The sequence below is a fragment of the Callithrix jacchus genome, chromosome 1 (genome assembly GCF_049354715.1).
Source record: "Callithrix jacchus isolate 240 chromosome 1, calJac240_pri, whole genome shotgun sequence".
In the NCBI taxonomy this organism is placed as follows: Eukaryota; Metazoa; Chordata; class Mammalia; order Primates; family Cebidae; genus Callithrix; species Callithrix jacchus.
Window position 1 is genome coordinate 67768851 of NC_133502.1, and position 26838 is coordinate 67795688.

Here is a 26838-nt window from a genome sequence, read left to right on the forward strand (position 1 = left end):
TGCTTAAGATGCATTCAACAGCAAGAAACAGAAAATCTAAATCCAACTGCCTTAAACATAGGAAATGTATTGGCCTACAGCATGGGAAGGCCAAACATAGGCTGGGGCGCCTGGCTCTGGCCATCTACGTGGCCCTCCCACCTCTGAGGCAGGGATTTGTGCTCAGGCTGCCTGACAAGATGGTGGTGGCAGTTCCAGACCTCATCTGTATAAGGAAGAGAGAAATTATCTCTTCCTGCAACTCTCTGAAGAGTGGAAAATTTTTTGGATGCCTCCAGCAAACTTCGTCATATCTCATGAGTAAAAGTAATAGAGACATTACTATTTGCATTTGTAAAATAAAAAATAGTAAAGATACAAAATACTATTAACATTTGCAAAATAAAAGATACTGTTTAAATTGACTTCTGGTGAGATGGTACCAGTTTACATTCACTAGCAACGGGTAAGATGCTTGTTTTCCCAGAGCCTTGCCCACGAAGTATGTCATAAAACGTTTTGCAAGCTGTTAATCTGATAGGCAAAGAATGATGTATCAATGTAATTTAAATTTAAATTGTATTTAACTATAGTAAAATTGAATTATTTAAGTTAACTTATAAAACATCTTCTTACATGCTTATGAGGCACCTCTATTTCCTTTTTTTTGTAAACTATCTACTGATATCATTTTCCCAACCATTTTTTTTCTATTGGATTTTTGATCTTTTTCTTACAGTATTAAGTTGGGAGTTCTTTTTATCTGAAGGAAATTATACGTTTGTGATAAGAGCTGTCAACACATTTTTCTCATTTTGTCTTTTGTCTTTTTTTGGCTTTGTTTCTGGAAGCTAAAAAAATTTATATCGTTCAATCTATCAGACTTTTTTTATGGTTTTTTGGTTTTATGTAATACTTAGAAAGTTCCTCCTTACTCCAAAAACTATTTTTAAGAAAACCATCTTTTTCTCTATTACTTTTATTCTTTTATTTTTACATTTAAAACAACATCATCTGGGTTTTGTCCTTTTTTGTGTGTGTGAGACTATATGGTTGCCTAAATATTATATGTTGTAATATTCACATTTTCCTTCACTGTTCTGAAATTCTAGTTTTTAGACTTTAACTTATAGAAGAGAAAGCTGCAAGTATTGGCACCTGGGATTTATACAAATGGGAATTTTCCCAGTCTTTGGCAAATGGCTGCAGAGGCTACCTGCTTAAAGCAATAGATGCTATGTGCTTTAATTTATTAAGAATTCTATGTGTGGGCTGGGCATGGTGGCTCACACCTGTAATCCCAGCACTTTGGGAGGCCAAGGTGGGCGGATCACCTGAGGTCGAAAGTTCAAGACCAGCCCAGCCAACATGGTTAAACCCCATCCTACTAAAAATACAAAAAATTAGCCAGGCATGGTGGCTCGCACTGTAGTCCCAGATACTCAAGAGGGCTAAGACAGGAGAATCACTTGAACCCGGGAGTCAGAGGTTGCAGTGAGTCAAAATCACGCTCCAGCCTGGGCAATAAGTGAGACCCCATCTCAAAAAAAAAAAAAAATTCTATGTGTGGCAAGGGTGGAACAGGGAATAGGCAATTTGTTATGATACTTGAGAAACTGGGTTACACAATTCGTTGATTTTTTTGTGTGTGTGAGGAGGAGATTACACAAATCAGAGAAGGAATCAAATATAGAAGAAGTTCTTTTTTGGGGCTCTACGTTCAACTGCATGCTTAGTTCCTCATGTTCTCAAGAAGTTCCTTGCTTATTTCTTGGGTAGTATCAATTTTGCTGTTAACTATCACCACACAGAACAAAAACGAGCACAGTGAAAATATATTAAATATTCCATATGAAAGAAAGTAAAGTTCCTAGCCATAAAATAAAACATTTTGGTCATTGTTTTGGAGGATGGAGATTATCATCTTGACCAAAGCTAATCTTGGCATCAAAACCTGTAGCTAGTGGGACCGTCAACGGTCATTGTTTATCAGGGGAGAGAGGAAAGGGAAAAGGAGGAACTGCAGATGGCTGACACAGGGACCGGAGGTTGTGGCTCTGTCACATGCTGGTCGCCGGAAGAGGTCTAGGCCCAGGAGAGGAGTGCCTCTTTGGTCGGGGGAAGTAAGTGCCCAGGGCTGTGTGTTCATTATGGGCTTCACCTTCTCCATTCCACGGGGTGCCCAGCAGCTAAGCAGAGCTGGGAGGTAGGTCAGGCTGCCTGTTGGAGCTCATGGAGGCATCCCCACCTAGGGAAGAAGAGGACTTGGCCAGGTGAAGCTTGAAAATGCCAGTAACTTTGTCTTCCAAACTACACCTAGCCACCCAGAGAATCTGGAGTGACTTCCCCACTTCTTCTGTCCACACACTCTGCTTTCTTGGCTTGTAGTGGCTTCTTTATCCTTTGTGGGGTCTTTGGTATCAATTTTCATTTGATTTCACCTGTATGTATTGAAGTAGGGAAAAAAAGACCAACAGGCAGGAGAGGCACATTATGGTTGTCCCAACTCTGCAAGATAACCCTGGGCTCCATGTGCCCTCCCCACCTGAGGAAATCTTATGGAGAGTGTGAGTGGGAAGCAACCTGTGGGGTCTTTGCTGCTACCCTAGGGTGGACTGTTAACCAGGGCTCACTGGTCAGGGCTGATTTTAACTTGCTTTTTTGGCAATCTGGGGTGGGGGGGCAGGGATCTTTTTTCAACTCTGCCATGAGCTAGAGATGCTCTTTCTTAAGAGATCTGGTCTTGTTTTTTCAAACCCTCAACTCACCCTTATTACCCTCTGACACTCTCTAGGTGGCCCTGTGGTTCTCAGCATCTACCAATGATTCCTTCACTCTTAACATCATGAAACAAAGGTAAGGACCTTTTTTCCACTGTCATAGCTGCTAAGCCCATTGAGTAAAAAAAGGTCAGCTCACTGACACGACTCTATTCTCAAGTAAAATATTAAGCCTATTGAAAACCAAAATGAGTGATTGAAGCATAAGATTCAAATCATCCAGGTTTTGAGCCAGCTTGAGGGTGTGCCGGGAAAAAAACATGAGTCACAGAAGCATCTGTGCCTCTTTTTTCCAAAGAGATTCTCAGGAGGTTTAGTATTTATTCATTTTTCTTTAAAAGGAATGAGGGAGGGGCAGCAGTGAGACCAATGAGAATGTATCTGTGAGACTTTAATTAGTACCCCAAAAATCTGCATTTCACATAAGATAAGGCAAGCATTGAAGAAAAAGGGAATAGAGGAAGCAGAGGTCTTGGAGGGTGATGAAGGAACCATTAATCTTATCTTGTTTCTGTTCCATGTTTAGGAAGACAAGCTAGCAGTCTGTTTAAAGGGCTGGTTTCTGTTTAGACCTTAGAGAAGGAAACCTAATGACTTTTATCAAGGGAGGAGGTAGCCATGAATTCTGCTTCCAAGCTTCCTCTGAGGATCCTTTGTCCAAGAAAGGTTCCATTCAGTCAGGGCTTAGAATTGTATTTCTCACTATGTTGTGTAAAGAAAGTACTAAATGATTAAGTGCATAGAAGACAGATACAATTGCATTCTGAATATATCTGTGTCTTGAGGGGTAGGAGAAAAAGGAGAAAGAGAATGTAATTGTAGAGAAACCAGGGAGAAAAGAACGAGACACAATATAGGAAGGGGCCATGGATTCAGTGGAGGAAGGCGGCAGTGTTGACTCCTGTATAGCCATCCTCCCTTTTGACATGCTAACATTTTACAAACCCAACTACTTCCAGTATTCCATTGCTTTCATCCTTAACTATTAAGGGTCAGTTCTGATTAAGGTAGCCAAATTGTCACCACAGTGGAAATCATTTTCTAATCTGCAAAAGCAAGAACTAAAGTTAGCTATATCAAGCTCCCATCAGAAGCCAGAGAACTGGAGAACCCGCCTATTGGCTGAAGGTCATGGTTGTGGTGACGACTAGGGGGATGATGTATACTTGTATGTGCCAGGAGTCTGTATTTGAAAGGTCATCTCAAAGATGCTGGTGCTAGTGAAAATTATTGGCAGGTCTCATAAGTATTTGCATTTCAATACAGATCTCTTAAATGCCAAGTCTCCTGCAACTCACGAAGGAATGAGTCACTAATGGTAAAACTTCAGGTGCCACTACAAGTCAAGATTTGTTTCTCAGGGTGAGGGGGAGGAAAAAATGTTCTAGTTTTTCTCACATGAATATTTTTTTCTTTTTAAGTTTCAACTCTGCCATAAGACAGAGATGCTCCTCCTTAACAGATCCTTTCTGGAAATATTTATGTCAAAACATCTTCCCCTATTTTTCACCTCCTTTCTGACCTTGTATATATGCTAAGTGCTGCTTATAAAGTACTTGCTGCTGGGAAAAGAAAGAGGTTATAGGGGGTGGAGCCTCCTTCTCTTTGGCTTCTCTGGCTCCCATTTCTGCAGGATGACAGGGAAGGTCCCACCCACTGTGACTAACACCCCTGGTGAAGCATTTAATTGCCGCCCCCTGCAGCATCTAGCGGCCTACGTGCTACACCCCCACTCTGAGGATAATCCACAAACTACTGCTGCTGCAGGGGGTATTTTGCTGCATGGGGGAGTTTTGGTTTTGGGGATGAGGGTGGAGAATGAGTCACTTTCCACTCATTTTCTAGAATCTTCCACAGCAGCGTGCCTTTAGAGAGCTGGATAATGTATCCTTTCCTAGTTAATAAAGCCAGTGACAATTTCATCCCCAAGAACTAGTTGGTTTGAGAGCAATGATTTACATTTAATGAAAATGGTAATTTCCCACAGCCTCTGGTAAACACAATTTGGCTTTAGTGTAGTAGAAAGTACTTGCTTTCTTTCAGCCAGCCCAGTGAAGTTTTCAAAGTTCAGAAAACTTTCCTCACTACCAGTGGATTAATAACTGCAGTGGAAATGTGTTTGTCAGTAGGGTTGGGTTAACTGGCATGTGGCAGATTCTTCCCACCTGAAGCAAGAGGAACTGGTTTTCTGTGACTGGTTTTGTAACACCAGTGGGGAAGCACTGCAGCTGGTTTGTTTTGAATTTTCATGTCTGCCTCCTCAGTCCTCATCTTGTGTCAACCATAGCTCTATCTCCCTTGGTTCCAATTCCAGAAACACAATCTTCTTGACATGGCTCTTCTCTGACAATCTGGGTACCCCGGCTGTCTCTGGGCACACCTTGCTTCTAAGGCAAATAAGAAACTTTAATTTGGGCTCCTGAGTGGAGACAACAGATAGTCATCAACAGAAGAGGACTCAGGCTGGGCAGGGTGGCTCACGTCTATAATCTCAGCACTTTGGGAGGCTGAGGCAGGCAGACCACTTGAGGTCAGAAATTCTAGACCAGCCTGACTAACATGGTGAACCTCCATCTCTACTAAAAATACAAAATTAGCTGGGCATGGTGGTGCATGCCTATAATCCCAGCTAGTTGGGACGCCGAGGCAGGAGAATTGCTTGAACCTAGGAGGCAGAGGTTGCAGTGAGCCAAGATAGCACCATAGCACTCCAGCCTGGGCAACAAGAGCGAAACTCTGTCTCTAAAAAGAAAAAAAAAAAGAACAGAGGGCTCTTGCCTGGGCTTGCTCAGAAAATCCCTAATGCAGAGGAGGGTGCAGCTGTTGCTCCAGCTCCTGATTATTCATCTCTTGTCAAATTAGCAGGAAGTTTAATTCTATTAAATATTAACCCTTGTCCTGAAGGCCTTGGTTGCTTTAGTAGAGAGAATTGAGGGTAGAAGGTTGTGGAAAAGAGAAAGGGAAAGAGCATGTAGAAGGCAAACAAAGGGAGAGACATGAAGTCAGGGAGGATCAGAAGGTGGAGGGAAGAGAATATGAGGGAGAGGATTGTAGTTCAGCAGGTTAGTGGGGCAGCTTGATCTCATCGCCTGCTTTTTGTTGATCAGCTCTCTTGCTACTACTGTTCCTTGCTCTGTCAGAGCTTTCACTCTTATTATCTCAGAAAAAATATATAATTACACAGTGAAAAAATTCAGGTTAAAAATGGCATGTATAGTATGATTGCCTTTTATTTTTTATTTTTATTTGTTTATTTATTTATTTATTGAGACGAAGTTTTGCTCTTGTCACCCAGGATGGAGTGCAATGGCATGATCTCAACTTACTACAACCTCCTCCTCCCAGGTTTAAGCAATTCTTCTGCTTCAGCCTCCTGAGCAGCTGGGATTACAGGTTCCTGCCACCATGTTCTGCTAATTTTTGTATTTTTAGAAGAGATGGGGTTTCACCCTGTTGAGCAGGCTGGTCTCAAACTCCTGATCTCAGGTGATCCACTCTACCTCCCAAAATGCTGGGATTACACACGTGAGCCACTAAGCCTGGCCGATTCCCTTTTAAATATATGTTTGCATAAATATCTTGAAGGCTATAAATAAACATTTTCATTATTTTGGAATGGTAGAATTATAAGTTCATTTTTGTTTTCTTCTTTTTTGTTTATCTATATTTTCTATAATGAATATCTATGCATATAATAGTAAAGGTCAAGTTATATTAAAATTGAGGCATGCTGGGCGTGGTGGCTCATGCCTGTAATCCCAGCACTTTGGGAGGCTGAAGTGGGTGGATCACTTGAAGTCGGGAATTCCAGACTAGCCTGACCAACATGGAGAAACACTGTCTCTACTAAAAATACAAAACTAGCTTGGCATGGTGGTGCATGCCTATAATCCCAGCTACTCAAGAGGCTGAGGCAGGAGAATCATTTGAACCTGGGAGGCAGAGGCTGTGGCGAGCCAAGATCGTGCCATTGCACTCCAGCCTGGGCAACAAGAGCAAAACGCCATCTAAAAAAAAAAAAAAAAAAAAAATTGAGGGGAGGCCAGGCACATTGGCTCATGCTTGTGATCCCAGCACTTTAGGAGGCTGAGGCTGGAGAATCATTTGAGAGCAGCCTGGGCAACTTAGAGAGACCCCCATTTCAAAAATTATTAATAATTAATAAATAAAATTGAAAGGAAAGGACAGAGACAGAGGAAGAAAACTACGGAGTTGGGAGAAGGAGGACACAATGTTTTTTGAGGCATGTGATGATCCCGATATTCTACTGAACTGTATTTCCCAGTGTTAATTGCCTGCTCTTTGCATTTAGTAGCTATTTGACTACTATGTCCAGTGTTTTAAGGGTTCTAATTCTTACATCTTTAGAACTGTATTTTTAAACCAGAGGTGCATATGGGAATCAGCAAGGAAACTTTTTCAAAATGTCTGTGCTAATGTTTCAGAATTTTGCTCCTGATTCAGCTAAAACCAGGTTCTTTTCACATGACCAAGAAAATTTAGGCACGTGGACACTCTATTCACATTGAAAGGTGAATAGAGAAGGATTTTATTGGGTGAAAAGGGAAAACCAAAAAAAAAAAAAGAAAAAAAACTCAGCAAAGGGAGTTGGAGTGCTGCTAACAGGATCCCACCTCACAGACTGAATACCAGGGCTCCTCCCCTTGCCTGTGGCTTCACCCTGCTCCCCAGGGCTCATGTGGGCATGTTCAGACAAGGCCCTGGGCATGTTCCTTCACCTGCACAAGAGCATCTGATGTAAACACTTGTGGGGAGGGTGGGAGATTCTCCCCTTTTTATCTGCCTAGGCATTTGGCTGTCTGTCTAGGGCCCTACCCTCAGAAGTTCTGATTCAGAACGCCTAGGTAGGGTCTGAGTAGGAGTCTTTTGAAAACCTTTATAAGTGTTCAGATACTCATCATGGTGGAAAGTTCCTTGGTGTGTAAGACACTGAGGTACTGAATAAAAAGATTAGAACTTCTAATTTTATTTTCTATTGCATCCTTTAAAAAATCTCTACATATTTGTATGTTAGTATTATACTGAGTATTATACTGATATCAATATGACATGTATAACCTGTAAATAAATATATTTATATATCTGAGGGTATGCTGAAATGTTTTTGTTATAAGGATGTACAATAAAAAAATTGGGAAACAACTAATGGCTTCAGCAGATTCATTATGAGTGGGATAGCTCGTGTCCAACTGAACTGAAAACTCTTCTCTGGGCTGAGGTAACAATAACCTGAGAATTTCACACAACGGATGATGACTCATTGTGACCTACTTCATTTCCTGCTTATAGGTGTGTTATTTTTTATTGGTCTTGTGTCATCGTTTGTGGGTACATTACCTTCTCCACGTTGGCCACAGCTATCTCCTTCGTAAATACACATGCACATACATGCAGGTATGACAGAGCTCAGCACTTGGGAAACACTCAGAGCTTTAAAGGCTGATCATTATTTTGCAGTTTTACATGCGATACTCTCATAGCTGCTTTGATAAAAATGAATTGGATTATCTTAAAAAGTAAAACAATCCTCAGTAATTAATAGTTTGTAACGAAAACATTGATTCAACAATAAAACAACAGAAAAAAATTAAAGAGTGATAAGTAAATCTCCCAACTTCCAGGTAAAGATGGAGAACAGAACACACACACGCACACACACACACACACACACACACACACACAGTCTCCTTTTTCTTCCTTCTGATAAAAACAGAAGAAATGATAGCAACATTTTTTTTCAACTCCCCATAGCAACATTTTGAAAGCCTGAAAGAAGTGTGGCCAATGATACAACAGACATAGGAAAACTGAATCGTAAGTCAGCAGTGATGAAATTTGAGAAACAACCAGAATCCCACAAGGGCTCAGGACTTGGCAGCGCCAGGTAACTGGAAGTGGGGTGGGGTATCCTGAAACCAGGAGTGGTTCAAAGTCTGTTTAGGAAGCACTTTGACTCCCAGGTCCCTCCCCTGTCTACACCAGGCCAGTAGCCTATCCCCACCACAAAGTCTAGAACAGAAGGTCTACCAATAGGACACTGAGCAGAGTTGAGGGCTGTGTTGGAAACTGAGAAATTAAGTGGACAGACACTAAGACCCACTGCTCTTTCCCCAGTGACCTCCCATGATACTGGTTGCCAGAATTATATCCTTTGAGCATGAGCCTGGAAGAGTCTTCTAAGGGGAATTTGATCTCCACAAGAGTAAAAATTTAAAGGCACTATTGTGTGGGTCCTTCAGCCAAATAACCCAGCCAGAGCATGTCATGGAGCCTCTGGACAACAACGCCTAACTGGTTCAAAATCTCTTCTCAGCTTTTTAGCTCTGATCTTAAATACTAACAGGTAATCAAAGTTTAACAGACACTGAGGAAAACCTCTCACATGAAATACAGAGACCAAGAGGAATAGGAAAAAGCAACTTCAAGGAAAGAGAGACTGTACAGGGTGAAGAAAATGTCAAATATCCTCTGATTAATATCCTCAGAGGTAAGATACACAACTATCAAAAAAGAATATAATGCTAGTAAAAGGAACATTCAGGGAACACATATGACCTCTTGGAAATTAGAAATATGATTAAAAAATTTAAAATCAGTAAGAGTTAGAAAATGAAGAAAAGCAAATCTCTGAAATTAGAGCAAAAGAGAAAGAAGTAGACAAATGAAAGGCAATATAAGAAAATCAGGAAAACATAGCTGGGCATGGTGGCAGGCACCTCTAATTCCAGCTACTTTAGAGGCTGAGGCATGAGAATCACTTGACCCGGGAGGCAGACACTGCAGCCTGGGTGACAGAGCAAGACTCTGTCTCAAAAAAAGAAAAGAAAATCAGGAAAACAGAAGGTTTAATATTGTAAATAGGAGTTCTAAAAAGAGTGAACAGAGAAACCAGAGGAGAGAAAGTCATTAAAGAAATAATTTCCCACAACTAACAAGCATGCATTTTTTGAATGAAAGGGCTACCAAATGCCAGCAGAAAGAGAATAGACCCACACTAAGGCACACCAGTGTGATATCTCAAAACAGTGAGGACAAAGAACAGATGCTACAGGCTTTCAAAGAAGAGGAGCAAACAAGTCCTACCTAAAGGATGACAAATCAGAATGGCATCAGACTTCTCAAAAGCAACAGAAGGCCAGATGGCAATGGCTTTCAGAATTCTCAAGAAAAATTGTTTATACTCTAGAATTCTACACTTGGCCCAAAGAATCCATCAAGTGTCAGACTAGAGTAAAAACAAACATTTTCTGACATCCAAGTTCTTGAGAATTTATATCCCATGCCCCTGCCTTAGGAAGTCGCCAAACGTCAAAATAAGAAACTAAGAAAGAGGACTCAAAAGTTCAACCAGGAATGAGACAAGAGAATCTCTGTGATGATGGTGAAGGGAGATTCCAAAATGAGAGCTGTGTCTCAGGTGCAGGTTAGAGCATGCTATAAGGCTATGGGAGAGATTTTTTTTTTTTAGGAGACTGGTGAAATTATTAGAACATCTGAAAATTCTGAATGCCTTGACAGCAGAGGTAGACAAATAGCAAATCAATACTGTACGTAGAAAATGAAGCAAACAAAAACCAAAACAGTTATTAGCTCCAGGAGCAACAAAAAAAGGTGTGCATGAGGCCAGGCGCAGTAGCTCATGCCTGTAATACCAGAACTTTGGGAGGCAGAGGTGGGTGAATTGCTTGAGACCAGGAGTTCAAGACCAGCTTGGGCAACAAGGTGAAATCCTGTCTCAAAAAGAAAACCCCAAAAAACAGACAAACAAACAAAATTATCTGGGCTGCGTGACAGAGCAAGACCCTATCCCAAAGTGAAAGAAAAAAAAAAGGTGTTCGGGAAAGGGAAAGTGGTCATAGCTTACTGTATGGCTTAGCTGTGACTATTGCTGTAACACATACATTGAACATCACCTTACCAGCATGCATTACAACATAACTCCGTTGGAAGGATGGGAAATGGGGAAGGATGAGTGTGTCCCACTGGGACAGCAGGAGGAAAGACACCAATTCCTAATTTTCTACCCTGGAGAAAAATCAGGTAATAGCTATAATTGAAAAATCAAGGAACAGCATTTCAAGCATGTTAATGTAGAGACCTGGAAGTGAATACCAAAAGAATTATCTAAAAGGTGAAAGTGTAGAAAGTGGGGAGGAGAGACTAAGGGACAACTGTTTTTTTTATAACAAGACTTGCTGTTTGACATTTGATTAACTGCATGTATGACTCTGGGAGGAAAAGAGGAAAACAAAAAAAAGGGTCTATTAAAATTGTATTTAGGAAAAAAAAAAAAGGCAAATCTCTTTTCCTCTCTGCAGAGATTCCAATTCTCCCGACCCAGCTCACTAGAGACCCTCACTGTTCTTGGGGTATCCTTCCAAAAATATCCTTTGGGGGTCCACTTAGGATTGCTTCATAAACTGCAGGGCTGAATGAGTCCCGTGAGCCAACATATACTTTTGAAGTTGAGACATCTAGGCCACTAGCCTCATGTTTTCAGGCTCCCCATACATTAACAAAGGAAACGTTGCAAAAACGGAGTTATAAACTGGCATGTTTTGCAGGTTTTTACATTAACAAACACCTTATCAGATACCAAGAGATGTCAGGAGCCTAAATTTCAGGACATATGTGAATAAGAGGCCCAGGCCAAGTGGCCCTCTGGCATCCACTCGCTCCCCCTAACACCCACTCTAATCTGAGACTGACCTTGTCTCCAGACCCTTTTCTAATGTTACAAGGTCTTCCCCAGCCCTGCCAGTTGTTGTGCTGTGTCCTTCCCTGTTACAGACGGTATATTATTCTGCATTTGCCTTCTCTGAATTGCATTCAACTCCCAGCAACTCTGCTGGCACCTCCTCAGCCTGCTGTCACCTGTCCTCAGAATCAATAAACCCTCCATCCTAACAACACTCATTAATGAATTAAAATGCCCTCCTCCACCTGTTTTCCATTTGGTGCCACATTCACATTGAATTGGCATGCTGGCTATTCCATCTGCAGGTCACAGATAAAATGTTACATCACCAGGCCCCATCTCTGTGTATATCACCTGAGTTCTGTCCTCCCAGATTAATGATAACCCATCAGTACTCATTCTCTAGCAATGCAACCACCTTGTAATTATGTTGGTTAGAATTTAAATTGTAGACCAGTTGTGTGCAAACGTGGCTGCATATTAAAGATGCCTAGGGAGATTTTTTAAATATGAATTCTGGACCTTACCATAATGCTTTCATACTGTGCTAAAAATTTGGACTGAAAAATGAGCCCAATCACCTTAGATATACAATCTTCTTCGTCTATTAAAGAGAAGAAAAGTAAAATATTGGGGAATCTGTCAGCCTGCAAGTCCCCAGTATTTTTCTAAAAAGGGGAATCTGTCAGACTTTTAAGTTCTACTTTCCTTTTCTTGCCTTCTAATGAAAAACAAAATTTGAGAACTTAGTCATGGGTTTTACTCTCCTGTTTCTGCTATCAAAAAAAAATTGCTAGAAATTTAGTGGTTTAAAACAATGCAAATTGATTATCTTACAGTTCTGGAGGTCAGAAGTCTAACGTGGGTCTTACCGGGCTAAAATCAAGGTGTCAGCAGCAATGTGTGTCCCTTGGTAGCTGTAGAGTAGAGCATCTTTCCTTTTCAACTTTTTTTTTTGAGGTGGTATCTTGCTCTGTCTCCAGGCTGGAGTGCAGTGGCGCAATCTTGGCTCACTGAAACCTCTGCCTCCTAGGTTCAAGTAATTCTCCCTGCCTCAGCCTCCCGAATAGCTGGGATTACAGGTGCCGCCACCATGCCCAGCTAATTTTTTATACATTTTTTAGTAGAGATGAGGTTTCGCCATGTTGGCCAGGCTGGTCTTGAACTCCTGACCTCAGGTGATCCACCTGCCTTGGCCTCCCAAAGTGCTGCGATTACAGATGGGAGCCACCGGGCCTGGCCACCTTTTCCAACTTCTAAAGGCTGTCCACATCCCTTGGCTCATGGCCCCACTTCCCTGGCAATGCGGAGCTGAGTCCTTCTCAAGCTGTTATCTCTCTTGATGTCTCTGCTGCCTCTTTATTCAGCTTTTAAGGATTCTTGTGGTTACTTCAGGTGCCCCCAGATAAGCCAGGATAATTTTCCCATCAGTCAGTCAGTTAATCAGTAGATTAGCAACCATCTGTTTTTCCCATGTGACCTAACATATTCACAGTGTCAAGGAGTAGGATGTGGACGTCACTGCAGGATGGGCCGATATTATTCTGTTTATCACAAGACCATATTCAGTTTTCTTCTACTAATTTTTAGGTATGATACAAGTAGATATAAAATCATGTTGCTAGAATTCTTCATGAAGTTCACAGGCCCCCCAGGGACAGTGATACACCCTGCCTTGTACCTGAAAGCCTGGTTTAGAGCCAATGGAGCTGCTATAACCAGGGTCTGGTCTCACATCAGCCTGGAGAGTGGTTGTCACCTCTTGGCTTTAGAGAACCCCCACCTTATTTGGCCAGTGCCCCCCCCCCCGCCATCATCATGAGATCACTGTGCTCAGTGTAAGCTGGAAATCTATTTTCCATGGGTACTAGGGGAGGGAAGTACTAGGTTGGTGGCAGTGAGACCGTCTCTGGGTTAACCTCATTCTACTGTCAAGGTCTATGGCTGCACAAAGGCTTCTAAGTTATAGGCTCCTGTTGGGGAGCCCCTGGTACCTTCCTATGTTTCCCAGTGAATCCGAAGCTGAAGTGGTGGGGCTCAGGAATCAGTATTTTTTAAACTTCCAGTTTAATTCTGTGTACAGTCAATGTAAGAACCACTGGTTTAGACCACAGTTTTAAATTTAATGAATATATTGTAAGGAATACAATTTAAACCTTACTAAATTCAAGATGTACTAGTAGCATCCATTACTTTTAATTATTTTCTTTTTCAGAGACAGGGCCTTGCTCTGACACCAGACTGGAGTACAGTGCTATGATCATAGCTCACTGCAGCCTCAAACTCTTGTGCTCAAGCAATCCTACCACCTCAGCTTCCTGAGTGGCTAGGACTACAGGCATGTAACACCATGCCCCGCTGTATTACTTTTTTTTACGCACCAGAAATATATGTCTCACTCTCTGATAGAAGAAAATTCGATTAAAAGAATGCTCTATTTAAGAAAATTCAATGAGTCGAAACCAAATTTACAAAAATAATAATTTCCTTTAAGCAGCAAATTCCCCTGGGTCACTCAAACCATCAATTTACAAAAATGTGATTTATATATTGCTTTTTAGGGACATTGCTATTGCATTAAACACCGGGCACCTGAATCTTTTTTTAAAATTGTACTTTAAGTTCTGGGGTACATGTGCAGATCTTGCAGGATTGTTGCATAGGTACACACATGCCATGGTGGTTTGCTGTCCCCATCCCCCCATCACCTACATCAGGCATTTCTCCCAGTGTTATCCCTCCCCAACCTCCCTACCCCGCGCTGTCCCTCCCCTAGCCCCCACCCTCCAGCAGACCCCAATGTGTGATGTTCCCCTCCCTGTGCCCATGTGTTCTCATTGTTCAACACCCGCCTATAAGCGATAACGTGCAGTGTTTGGCTTTCTGTTCTTTTGTCAGTTTGCTAAGAATGATGGTTTTCAGATTTATCCATGTCCCTACAAAGGACACGAACTCATCGTTTTTTTATGGCTTCGTAGTATTCCATGGTGCATATGTGACACATTTTCCTTGTCCAGTCTATCATTGATGGGTATTTGGGTTGGTTCCAGGTCTTTGCTATTGTCAACAGTCAGTGCACCTGAATCTTAAAGGGGTTTGGAATTTCAGTTTGCAGAATTTATCTGGTCTGCAAAGTCTATGACAAAGTCTTCCTCCCTTTACAGTTCCAGCTGCCAGTCTGGCACAGGTGTGCTCTTCATTTACTACAGCCTTGTTTCTGTCACTAGCCCCCACCTGGCCCCACCTGGCCCCACCTTTAAGCTAAGTCCCAAGCTCATCTCTGGGATGGGTCTTAAAGTCAGGGGAGTTTCAGCCTTCCCTAGCTCAGCACTGAGAACAGGCATCAAACAGTGCTGAGCTTGGTGCTCACTTCTGATAATTGTTTTCTTCGCTTTTCTCCCCCAAGTCCCGGCTTATGCTTGAGACTCTGTGGTCTCTGCTTTCCTTGAAGTTTTTTTACTGTTCCCTTCCATGGCAGGCTCCGAGGACGTTTAACAGGAAACTTTAACCATGTGCAGACCTTCATCTTGCCTTGATAAGACAGACTCAGACCCACAAATCAGCAGTGCAGGAGTGGGCCTTGCTCTCCGTAGCTGGGGTTCCTGTGGTAGGCCCAGCCTCTCTCACTTCCTCAGTGATGGGTTCTCTCAAACTCCCACCACGTTGCTGGTATGGCAGTGACTGAGCTTGCTTCATTTTTGCTCCAGTTCCCTAGCTCTGTCAAAGCCTTGTGCTGGGCTTCAGCCTGCTTATTTAAAGCCTTAACAACCTGCTTAATTTTTGCCTATTTCTTGAGCCGCGAAAATTAGACTCCATTCCCTATATCCCCACTGTTTATTGAGATCTTGTTTGAAATCAAAGAGGACTTTCTGGATCCATCTTACTGGGAGGAGTTCTTCCACCCACAAGCAGAGCCCCTGAGATCTCAACATTGGCACAGAGTAAGCCCCACTCCAGCACCCTCCGCCTGCGGTAGACTGCGCTTTCCTCCATCCCCGGTGGGACCTGCTTTGAGACAGGGTAGTTTTGTATTTGGCCCGGTGGTGTTCATTGTGGAGTTGAGTCCCAATTCTGCCATATCATAGGTATGAGACCTTGGATAGTTTCACTTGTTTGATACTTAACAGGTTTGATGGATTTCTTCCTATCTAAATGATGCAATTTACTTTTTTTTTTTTTAAACAGGGTCTCCCTCAATTGCCAGGCTGGAGCGCAGTGGCGCCATCCTGGCTCACTGCAACTTCCGTTTTCCGGTTTCAAGCAGTTCTCCGGCCTCAGCCTCCCGAGTAGCTGGGACTACAGCCACACACCACCATGCCTGGCTAATTTTTTGTATTTTTAGTAGAGACGGGGTTTCACCATGCTGGCCAGGCTGGTCTCAAACTCCTGACCTTGTGATCCAACCGCCTTGGCTTCCCAAAGTGCTGAAACTACAGGCATGAGCCACCCCAGCACAATTTACTACTTAAGGTAGCTATGGAATAATATATGTAAAATGCTTTGTGTTTGGCATACAGTAAGGTTATATGACTATTTCTCTCTTCTTCCTTGTTCCGCAAGGACTAATGGTCTGAGAGGCTAGGAGCTGCTACATCTCATGGCTAAACAGGTCCAGAAATTTTTATTTGCATCACCTATCTCATCTCTACTTTCTCAGAGGTCAAGGGAAACCTAAGCCACTTGCAATTTTTTAGGCTCTTAGTATATTAAATAAACATTAAGTGAATGAAAACACAAGTCATAGACCAAGACAAAATATCTGCAAAATACATATCTGATAAAGGACTTGTGTCCAAAACATAAAAAAATTTCAAAACTCAACAATAAGAAAGCAAACAGTCCCATTAGAAAGTGGACAAAGATCTGAACAGAGACCGCCTGAAAGAAGATATACAGATGACAAATAAGCATATAAAAATGTGCTCCACATTATATAGCATTAGAAAATTGCAAGTTAAAACAACAATGGGTTACCACTACATACGTATTAGAATGGCCAAAATCCAGAACACTGACAATGCCAAGTGCTGACAAGGATGTGGAGCAACAGGAACTCTCATTCACGCTTGTGGGAGTGCAAAATGGCACAGCCACTTTGGAAAACAGCTTGATAGTTTCTTACAAAGCTAAACATAGTCTTACCATGTGATCTCCCAGTCATGCTCCTTGGTATTTACCCAATTGAACTGAAAATTTATGTCCATGCAAAAACCTGTGCACAAACATTTATGGCAGCTTTGTTCACAATTGCTGAAAATTAGAAGCAACCAGTTGTCTTTCAATGGGTAAGTGGATAAACAAACTGTGGTATATGCAGACAATGTTATAGTAATCAATGATAAAAAGGAATGAACTATCTAGCCAAAAAAGAACCTTAAATGAGTATTTCCAAATGAAAGAAGCCAATATGAGAAGACTATATACTGCATGATTCCAACTATATGATATACTGGAAAAAGCAAAACTATAGAGACAGTAAAAAGATCCATGTTGCCAAGGGGAGTGAAGAAGGGGAAGAGTGAATAGGTGACCCATGGGGGATTTTTAGAGCAACAAAACTACTCTGTATGACACCATGATGGTGAATACATGACCTTATACTTTTGTCAAAACCTGTAGAACTGTACAACACCAAGAGTGAACCCAAATGTAAACTATGGACTTTAGTTGGTAAAGTCCAATAATTGGTACCAATCATGTACCAATATTGGTTCATCAATTGTAAAAAAATAAATACACTACACTAACACAAAATATGAATAATAGGGGAAACTGTGTGCTGGGAGCAGGGAGGGGATGAGGGGAGAACATTGGAACTCTGTACTATCCGCTCAATTTTTCCTTCTTTCCTTCCTTCCTTCCTTCCTTCCTTCCTTCCTTCCTTCCTTCCTTCCTTCCTTCCTTCTTCCTTCCTTCCTTCCTACTTTTTTTTGAGATGAAGTCTCACACTATAGCCCAGGCTGGAGTGTAGTGGCACTATCACAGCTCACTGCAACCTCTGCCTCCTGGGTTCAAGCTCTTCTCCTGCCTCAGCCTCCCTAGTAACTGGGATTACAGCCATGCATCACCACACCCAACTAATTTTTTGTATTTTTAGTAACGTTGGCCAAGTTGGTCTCAAACTCCTGACCTCAGGAGATCCACCCTTATCGGCCTCCCAAAGTAGTGGGATTACAGGTGTGAGCCACAGTGCCCAGCTTTAATTTTTCTGTAAATATAAAACTATTGTAAAAAAATAAAGTCCAGTAACTTCAAAAAATAAAGAAATACTATAACAGGGCTAGTTTTAAATGTGGTACATTAAAAATGTCTCTAAAACCTTGGGGCTTTTAAATCAAAGAAAAATATAATGCAATGTAATTGTGCTGCTCATAAAATAATTGTAGGATTGTAAATACCTTAATTTATAATGCAAGACAGATGAACAATCTGGTAATGGGAAGCATGTTCAAAGCTGTATGATGAGAGTCACCTTCTTTTAGTCCTCTTAGTGCATCACTGTAAGTATATGAGGCCTCACCTGGAAATAATCAGCTCAGAGGTCCTGTGAGGCCTCTGTTAAATGGAGCACTATGGCAGATCTGCTGGTGCTTAATTTTATTTTATTTTCTTTTTTTGAGATGGAGTTTCACTCTTGTTACCCAGGCTGGAGTGCAATGGCATGATCTCAGCTCACTGCAACCTCCACTACCTGGGTTCAAGCAGTTCTCCAGCCTCAACCTTCTGCGTAGCTGGGATTACAGGCACGTGCCACCATGCTCAGCTAATTTTTGTATTTTTAGTAGAGACAGATTTCACCATGTTGGCCAGGCTGGTCTCAAAATCCTGACCTCAGGTGATCACCCGCCTTGGTCTCCCAAAGTGCTGGGATGACAGGCATGAGCCACTGCACCTGGCCTTGGGGCTTAGTTTTGTTCTTACAAACCCACCTTTGACCCCACCAGTCCTGGTCTTGCACTCCAGTAGCGTGACTGCCTGCAGGTAGACATTTCTGTAGTGTAAAGTGTCCATCTGCCTAGACTTCCAAGCCTCGCCTGAGGCAGCCACAATACTGAACAACAGCAATGACTGCAGCCACCCTTTTTAGCTATTGTGTTTTGCCTGCTAGACTGAACTTCCTTCTGTATCTGGAGCACATTGAATTCGTAATACTTAGCAGATATGGGACTGGAGATTTGAAAAGGAGAAACAGTTTCATCATGGACAAAATGGCCTTCCTTCCAGGGTCACTTAAGTGTCTAGCTACTCTTGCGGCACTTCCTCTATTCCCAGGGGTGGGCCTTCTTCCAAGACAGATGGAATTCAGTACACTTACTGACTTAACTTTTCTTAAACTTTTTGCAATTTTTTTTCTGATTATGATAGTGGTAAGAATTCCTTCCAGAAAATTTGAAAGTCACAGAAATGTATAAAGAAGCACAGAACAAAAATTATCCCAAATCCTGTGTTACCCAGAGAGAACCACCCATGTCATTTTAGTTGTGTTATTCTTAGTTCCATATTTCATTCCTTAAACTCACACAATTTTGGATTTTGCCTCCTCCATTTTCCTAAAACTGCTCTCCCATAGGTTAAAAAAATCTGTCGGGGAAAACTTCACTGGAGTCCTCTGGATTCTATCTTGTCTTCCTTCTCAAGGACTTTACGCCTGCACTTATTCACCTTTTCCTTGATGTTAGTCTCTATGGAATCATTTCCCACCGTTTGCAAGCATGCCTTAATGCTGCTCATTCCTCTGGAAACTTCCTTAACCCTGTATCTCCTCTCTGCTTTTTTTCCATAGTAAAACATCTCAAAAGAGTCATCCGTAATTGTCCTCTCTACTTTCCTACCTCTAGTTCCCTTCAATGTACTCCAGCTGGGCTTGTCTTCATCGCTCTGATAAATTGTTCTTATCAAGATGTCCTCCATTTTGCCAAATCTAATGGTCATTTCTCATTCCTCAGCTTACTTCACTTGTGTGTAGCATTTGATGTGGTTCACTCTACTCCCCTTCCATAAATAATCTTGGCCTCTGTTGACATCACACTCTCCTAGTTTTCCACTTGTTTCACTCTTCCTTTGTGGTCTTCTTTTCTGTTCCTACTATCTATGTCTGACTTTTTTTTTTTTTTTTTTTTGAGACAGGATCTCACTTTGTTGCCCAGGCTGGAGTGCTGTGGTTCAATCTCGGCTCACCAAACCTCTGCCTCCTTGGTTCAAGCGATTCTCTTGCCTCAGCCTCCTGAGTAGCTGGGATTACAGGTACATGCCACCACGCCTGGCTAATTTTTGTATTTTTAGAAGATATGGGGTTTCACCATGTTGGCAGGCTGGTCTCGAACTCCTGATCTCAGGTAATCTGCCTGCCTCAGCCTCCCAAAGTGCTGGGATTACAGGCATGAGCCAGTGTGCTCTCTGTGTCTGACTTTTAAATGTTGGTTAATTCCAGGTCTTCTCCTTTCTACAATCTCTACTTGGTAATCTCATCAATCCTATTTTTTTTTTTTTTTTTTAAGAAGAAGAAGGGGAAAAAAAGAAAAAGAGGGAAAAAGGAATATTAGTTCAATCCTAAAATGGGTTTCAATAATGGCCGATCAATATTTTGAGTGTTTAAAGTGGTTAATGCATATTTTATGTGTTTAAAATGGAGACCTCTATTGTGTTTATTTGTTCTGGCTCTGAGTTCAAGTCCTGGATACCGTTATCAATTTGTTGTCTCGTTGAATCTAAATCTCATTATGTGTCTTATGTATCTGGGTGTTAAGATCTCTTATTGTTGCATTAATCCTTTTACCCTTGCATCCTTGTAGCTTTGAAATCTATTTTATTAAGTGTGAGAATTGCAACTCCTGCTTTTTATTTATTTATTTTTGCTCTCCATTTGGTTGGTGAGTTTTTTTCCATCCCCTTGTTTTGAGTCTTTGTATATCTTTAGATATATCGTTAGATTTTTGTGGATAATGTATATTTTGTGTGTTTAAAATGGAGAGCTCTATTGAGTTTATTTGTTCTGGATCTTAATTCCAGTCCCGAATATCGTTATCAATTTTCTGTCTTGTTGAATCTAAATCTCATTTTGGGTCTTATGTATCTGGGTGTTAAGATCTCTTATTATTACATTAATCCTTTTATCCTTGTAGCTTTGAAATCTATTTTGTCAAATGTGAAAATTGCAGCTCCTGCTTTTTATTTATTTATTTTTGCTCTCCATTTGGTTGGTACGTTTTTTTTTCCAACCCTTTATTTTGAGTCTATGTATATCTTTGGATATACCGTTAGATTTTGTCTGTATCTTTTGATTGGGAGATTTGGTCGATTTAAATTTAGGGTTGCTGCCGTTTGATATTAACTGGCTATTTTGTCCTTTTGTTGATAAAAATTCTTCTTTATGTTAATGCTCTTTACTTTTTGGTGTATTTTTAGAAAGGGTCATACTGGTTGTTCCTTTCTGTGTATAGTGCTTCTTTTAGAAGTTCTTGTAAAGCAGGCCTGGTGGTAATAAAATCTCTGAGTACTTGCTTGTTCCTAAAAAAATTTATTTTTCCTTCAAATGTAAAGCTTAAATTGGCAGGATATGAAATTCTGGGCTGAAAGTTCTGTTGATTAAGTATATTGAATATTGGCCCCCACTCTCTTCTAGCTTGTAGGGTTTCCGTTGAGAGATCTGCTGTAAGCCTAATAGGCTTACCTTTATGGGTAACTTGATCTTTCTCTCTGGCTGCCCTTAATATTTTCTCCTTCGTTTCGATCTTGGTGAATCTAACGATTATGTGCCTTGGGGTTGGTCTTCTTGAGGAATATCTTTGTGGTGTTCTCTGTATTGCCTGGGGTTGAATAGTGTCCTGCTTTGCTAAATTAGGAAAATTTTCCTGGATAATGTCCTGGAGAGTATTTTCCAGCTTGAATTCATTCTCTCCGTCACATTCAGGTACACCAATCAAGCGTATATTAGGTCTTTTCACATAGTCCCATATTGCTTGGAGACTTTGCTCATTCCTTTTTATCCTTTTTTCTCTATTCTTGTCTTGTTGTTTTGTTTCATTAAGTTGATCTTCGACCGCTGATACCCTTTCTTCTGCTTGATCCATTCAGCTGTTTAAGCTCGTGCATTTTTCACTAAGTTCTCGTGTTGTATTTTTCAACTCCATAAGTTCATTTATATTCCTCTCTATATTGTCTATTCTTTTCAACATTTCATCTAACCTTTTTTCCAAGTTCTTAGTTTCTTTACATTGGGTTAGAACGAGTTCCTTTAACTCCCAGAAGTTTCTTATCATCCACCTTTTAAAGCCTACTTCAGATAATGGAACACAGTCCTTTTCCATCAGGGCTTGTTCCGTTACTGATGAGTCCTTTTCCATCAGGGCTTGTTCGGTTGCTGATGAGTCCTTTTCCATCAGGGCTTGTTCTGTTGCTGATGGGTTCTGACCTTGAGTATACTCGGCCTTCTTAGGCTGTTTTTTTCCCTTCATTATAGATGAACCGCCTTTCTAATTAGTTTTCTGAGTCGACGTCTGACTTATTGATTCCCAGTGTTGGGATCCAAGCAACCCACTGTGGCAGCCTAAATAGCAGCGGTAAGACTGATGGTGCTCTTCTGCCCGGGAATCTCTGGTCTGGCTTCCCTCTTGAGTCCGCAACAAGCGGCTCTGACTTCCTGGAGCTCCAAACTCCGGTCAGTAGGGGAAGCAGTCCCGTTGGCTCTGCATGAAGAGCTGCTGCGCCGAGACGCCGGCAAAACCGCTGTGGCGGCCACAAGAGTCGCGCTGGCGACCCGTGGGGCTCTTCCACTGGGAATCGGCTGATCGGTGAGTGACGAAAATTTGTCTAAAAGTGTGGCGTCGTCTCGTTCTCTGGGCTTTCACTGGGAGCTACAATCCTGAGCTGTTAGTGGTCGGCCATCCAATCCTATTGTTTAAACATCATCTATATTTTTGTCATTGTCGTTGTTGTTGTTTTAGAGAAAAGGCCTTGCTCTGTTGCTCAGGCTGGAGTTTAGTGGTGCAGTTATGGTTCACTGCAGGCTTGAATTTCTGGGCTCAAGCAATCCTTCCACCTCAGTCTCCCAAGTAGCTAGGACTACAGGTGTGCATCACCATGCTGGGTTAAGTTTTAAATTTTTTTCGTAGATACCAGGTCTTGCTATGTTTCCTAGGCTGGTCTTGAACTCCTGGCCTCAAGAAATCCTCCTGCTTCAGTCTCCATAAGTGCTGGGATTACAGGTGTGAGCCACCATGCCTGGCCCCATCTACGTGATATTGACTCCCAAATCTATATCTTCAGTTACAGCCCTTGGTATTAGTTTAGGTTACACATATCAGAAAAAACCCAAATAGTAACCTCAATAAGAACTTATTTTTACTGACTATGTGAGAAATTTGAAGGAAGGCAAACTAGGACAAGTATGCCTTGATAGTTATCAGAGACTAAAGGAACTTTATCTGTTTTGTTATTCTAGCCTTTGGCTTCCTTCCTCAAGGGCACCTCATTATTTCAAGGTGGCTGTTGGAACTCCAGCCATGTCATCCACATTCCAGACTATACATAGGAGAATAGAAGTAAAAAAAAGGTTGACCTCCCAACTAGGTCAATTCTCTCTCTCTTTTTTTTTTTTTTTGGATGGAGTCTTGCTCTGTCACCCAGGCTGGAGTGCAGTGATGTGATCTCTGCTTACTGCAGCCTCTGCCTCCCGGGTTCCAGCAATTTTCCTGCCTGGGTAGCTGGGATTACAGGTGCACACCACCAAACCTGGCTAATTTTTGTACTTTCAGTAGAGACGGGGTTTCTCCATGATGACCAGGCTGGTCTCGAACTCCTGACTTCAGGTGATCCTCCTGCATCGGCCTCCCAAAGTGCTGGGATTATAGGTATGAGCCACCATGCCTGGTCAATTCTCTTTAAAGGCGCCTTTGGAAGTTCTTCACTTACATCTCATTGGCCAGAATTTAACCACATGGTAATATTTAGCTGCAAGGGAGACTGGTAAATGTAATCTTTATTTCAGATAGTAGTATCCCCAACTAAATATCAGGGTTTTGTTACTAAGGCAGAAGAGGAGAGTGGTTATCACTAGGGATCTGGTGGTCTCTGCCACATCATCCCGGATCTCACCCCTGAGCTGTAGACTCACTATCAGGATGCCCATGTAACAAATCTTTTGGATAATAGGCATCTCAAACTAATCTTGGACAAACCTCTTGATGCTCCTCACCCTCAGACCTGCTCCTCCCAAGCTTTTCCATTTTTATAAAGTGCCTCACTGTTAGTTCAGACTAAAAGCCTCAAGTCACTTTTTAAAAACTTACAAAAATTCAATGTATTAAAAAATGGAGGGAAGGGTCTACTGTATTGTAAGCCTTTTTGTTTGATACCCAAATGTCCCCTCCTGCTCCCACACCCTTCCTAGTTGGGTCTTCCTCATGAATGCCCAAGTATGCCTAAGTGATAGACCCAGGCTGGCTGCCAGAGTTTCTGTATACACTGTATACAGGTATAATTTCCTGTATACCCCTTCCCGCTTCTTGCCTCAATTATATTCAAAGTAACCAGTGGGACCGAGCACAGTGGCTCATACCTGTAATCCCAGCACTTTGGGAGACCAAGGCCAGTGGATCACTTGAGGTCAGGAGTTCAAGACCAGCCTGGGCAACATGACCAAACTGCGTCTTTACTAAAAATACAAAAATCAGCCAGGTGTGGTGTGCACCTGTAATCCCAGCTACTTGGGAGAATCGCTTGAACCTAGGAGGCGGAGGTTGCAGTGAGCCAAGATCATGCCACTGTACTCTAGCCAGGGCAATATAGCGAGACTCTGTCTCAAAAACAAAACCAAAAACAACAGAGTAACCAATGGTACCATTTCCTGTGCCCCACTCTTGACTCTAATAAAGGTATGTACTCATGCGCTCCTCACTCTGCTTCCTCGTGCATGATGACTGAGACCAACTTCTGGGTTTCTAGGTCCCCCATATGGCCCCTCTACCCCTGTGACATACCGTGCCCCCACATGGCTCTAGGACCTCTGATTATAATAAACTTCATTCTTCCACAAGTCTCTCTTGTATTTCCTACTATGGCTCTGTACCTGACTGACCATCCTACAAACATACAATTTAAATAGTTTTTTTTTCTTTTTTGAGATGGAGTTTCACTCTTATTGCCCAGACTGGAGCACAGAGGTGTGATCTTGGCTCACAACAACCTCCACCCCCCGAGTTCAAGCAATTCTTCTACCTCTGCCTCCCAAGTAGCTGGAATTACAGGCATGAGCCACCACACCTGGCTAATTTTTTGTATTTTTAGTAGAGATGGGGTTTCTTCCTGTTGATCAGGCTGGTCTCAAACTCCCAACCTCAGGTGATCTGCCTGCCTCGGCTTCCCAAAGTACTGGGATTACAGGCTTGAGCCACCATGCCTGGCCTGGTTTTTTTGTTTTTGTTTTTGTTTTTTTGAGAAGCAGTCTTGCTCTGTGGCCCAGGCTGGAATGCAGTGGCACAATCTTGGCTCACTACAACCCGTCGCTTCCCAAGTTCAAGCAATTCTCCTGCCTCAGTTTCCTGAGTAGCTGAGATTACAGGCATGCACCACCACACCTGGCAAATTTTTGTATTTTTAGTAGAGATAGGGTTTCACCATGTTGGTCAGGCTGGTCTCGAACTCATGACCTCATGATCTGCCTGCCTTGGCCTCCCAAAGTGCTGGCATTAAAGGTATGAGCCACTGTGCCTGGCCCAATTTAAATAATTTTAACAACCCGCTAATAAACACTCATTTCTTCATCTACTAGGGTTGTTTCACATATTTTTGTGCAGAAGTATTTTAAAGTACAGTCATCATGAACTTTAGCTTTTAAATACTTCATTTTGCATCTCTAAAACATACAGGCATTTTTGTGCATACTTGTAACATCACCCTCATCAAAATGACTGATTCTGGTGTCCTCTCATGTCCTCACCCTCCACAGAAAATCGATTAGCAAGTCATGTCAGCTCTCCATCCACTCTTCCCTCTCTCCAGTGCTACCCCATTCCTGCCACCAGCATCCCTTACTAGGCTCTAGGTTATCCCAACTTACACACAGTACCAGCCTGGATTTTAAAAAAACTTAAATCATGTTATATCCCTTCTTTGTTTAAAACCCTTCAGCGATTTGCCTTTAGGGTTAGAAGAGAAGCCAGATTTCATCGAGACCTTCTTGATCTGCCTCTTGCCTGCTCTTCCAAGCTCATCTCCTTCTCTCCCCATCATTCCTGCCTTGTTTTATTTCCTTAAACATCCAGAGTCATTGCAGGGTGTCCCCTCTAGGTTGGCTGCTTGTATTTGCTGTGCCTGGCTCTTGGACTTGCTGTGCCTTTGCCTGGAATGTTTTTCCCCAGAGCTTTGTATGGCTTGTTCATGAGTTAAGTCTTAACCTAAATGTCACCTCCTCATGGAGGCTTTCTCTGCTTATCCCATCTAGAACAGTGCCTCTGTTTGTCCTTAATCCATATTCTGTTCTGTTTTATTTTATGTGATCTTCGTTGCTAATTTTAAGTTATATTGCTTGTTTACCTGTTTGTGGCTCGTCTTCCTCTCTTGAATGTAAGTTCCATGAGAATGCCTTAGGATGGGGCTCAGTACAAAATATACAATCAATAAATGTTGGAGTATGAACCCATAAATTGATCTCTGTATATTGGCAGACCTTTCCTTGAATTTCACCTCTACTGCTTACCAGATGTAGTGAACAAGCTCACTTTCTTCAAAATAGCCTTAGAATACTTACATCACAAGGCTATCGTAAGAATTAAAGGTGATAATTATGTAAAGCACTTAGTATAGCATTCGGTGTATAACAAGCCCAAAAAATATGATAGTGGCTACTGCTATTACTGTTATCAATTATTAAATCTCTCTGCAGCACGTGACTCTTGTGAACATTGTCTCCTAAGACTCTTCCTTCTGGCTTTCTTAAGGCCATATACTTCTAGGCTATCTATCCCTGAAATGCTTCAGAGCACTCACCGTGACAACAACCTCATCTGAGAACTCGCTAATCATGGCTTCCCATGTTTGATGCCAGGTATTGCTTGGCCACGACTGTCTGGAACAGGAATCAGCGCTAATCCGAAAGCAGCATGTATGGATTAGCCTAGAACTACCCAGGCTCAAGAGTCTGATCAGGGCCAAGTGCAGTGGCTAATGCCTATAATCCCAACATTGGGAGGCCAAGGCGGGTGGATTACTTGAGTCCAGGAGTTTGAGACCAGCCTGAGCAACATGGGGAGACCCTGTTTCTACCAAAAATTAGTCAAGTGTGGTGGTGCATGCCAGTAGTCCCAGCTACTAGGGAGGCTGAAGTGGGAGGATCGCTTGAGTCTGGGAGGTCAAGCCTGCAGT

At 42.0% G+C, this 26838-nt stretch overlaps 1 long non-coding RNA gene across 1 annotated transcript in view; it reads left to right on the forward strand.

Annotated features, from left to right (window-relative positions):
* The first annotated feature begins 2085 nt into the window (after nt 1-2085).
* LOC103791597 (uncharacterized) overlaps nt 2086-26838 on the forward strand; it is a 72692-nt gene continuing 47939 nt past the window's right edge. The window contains exons 1-2 of the long non-coding RNA XR_008480224.2: nt 2086-2252; nt 2774-2835. This is a non-coding gene — a long non-coding RNA (uncharacterized LOC103791597). The remainder of the gene's footprint in view (nt 2253-2773; nt 2836-26838) is intronic.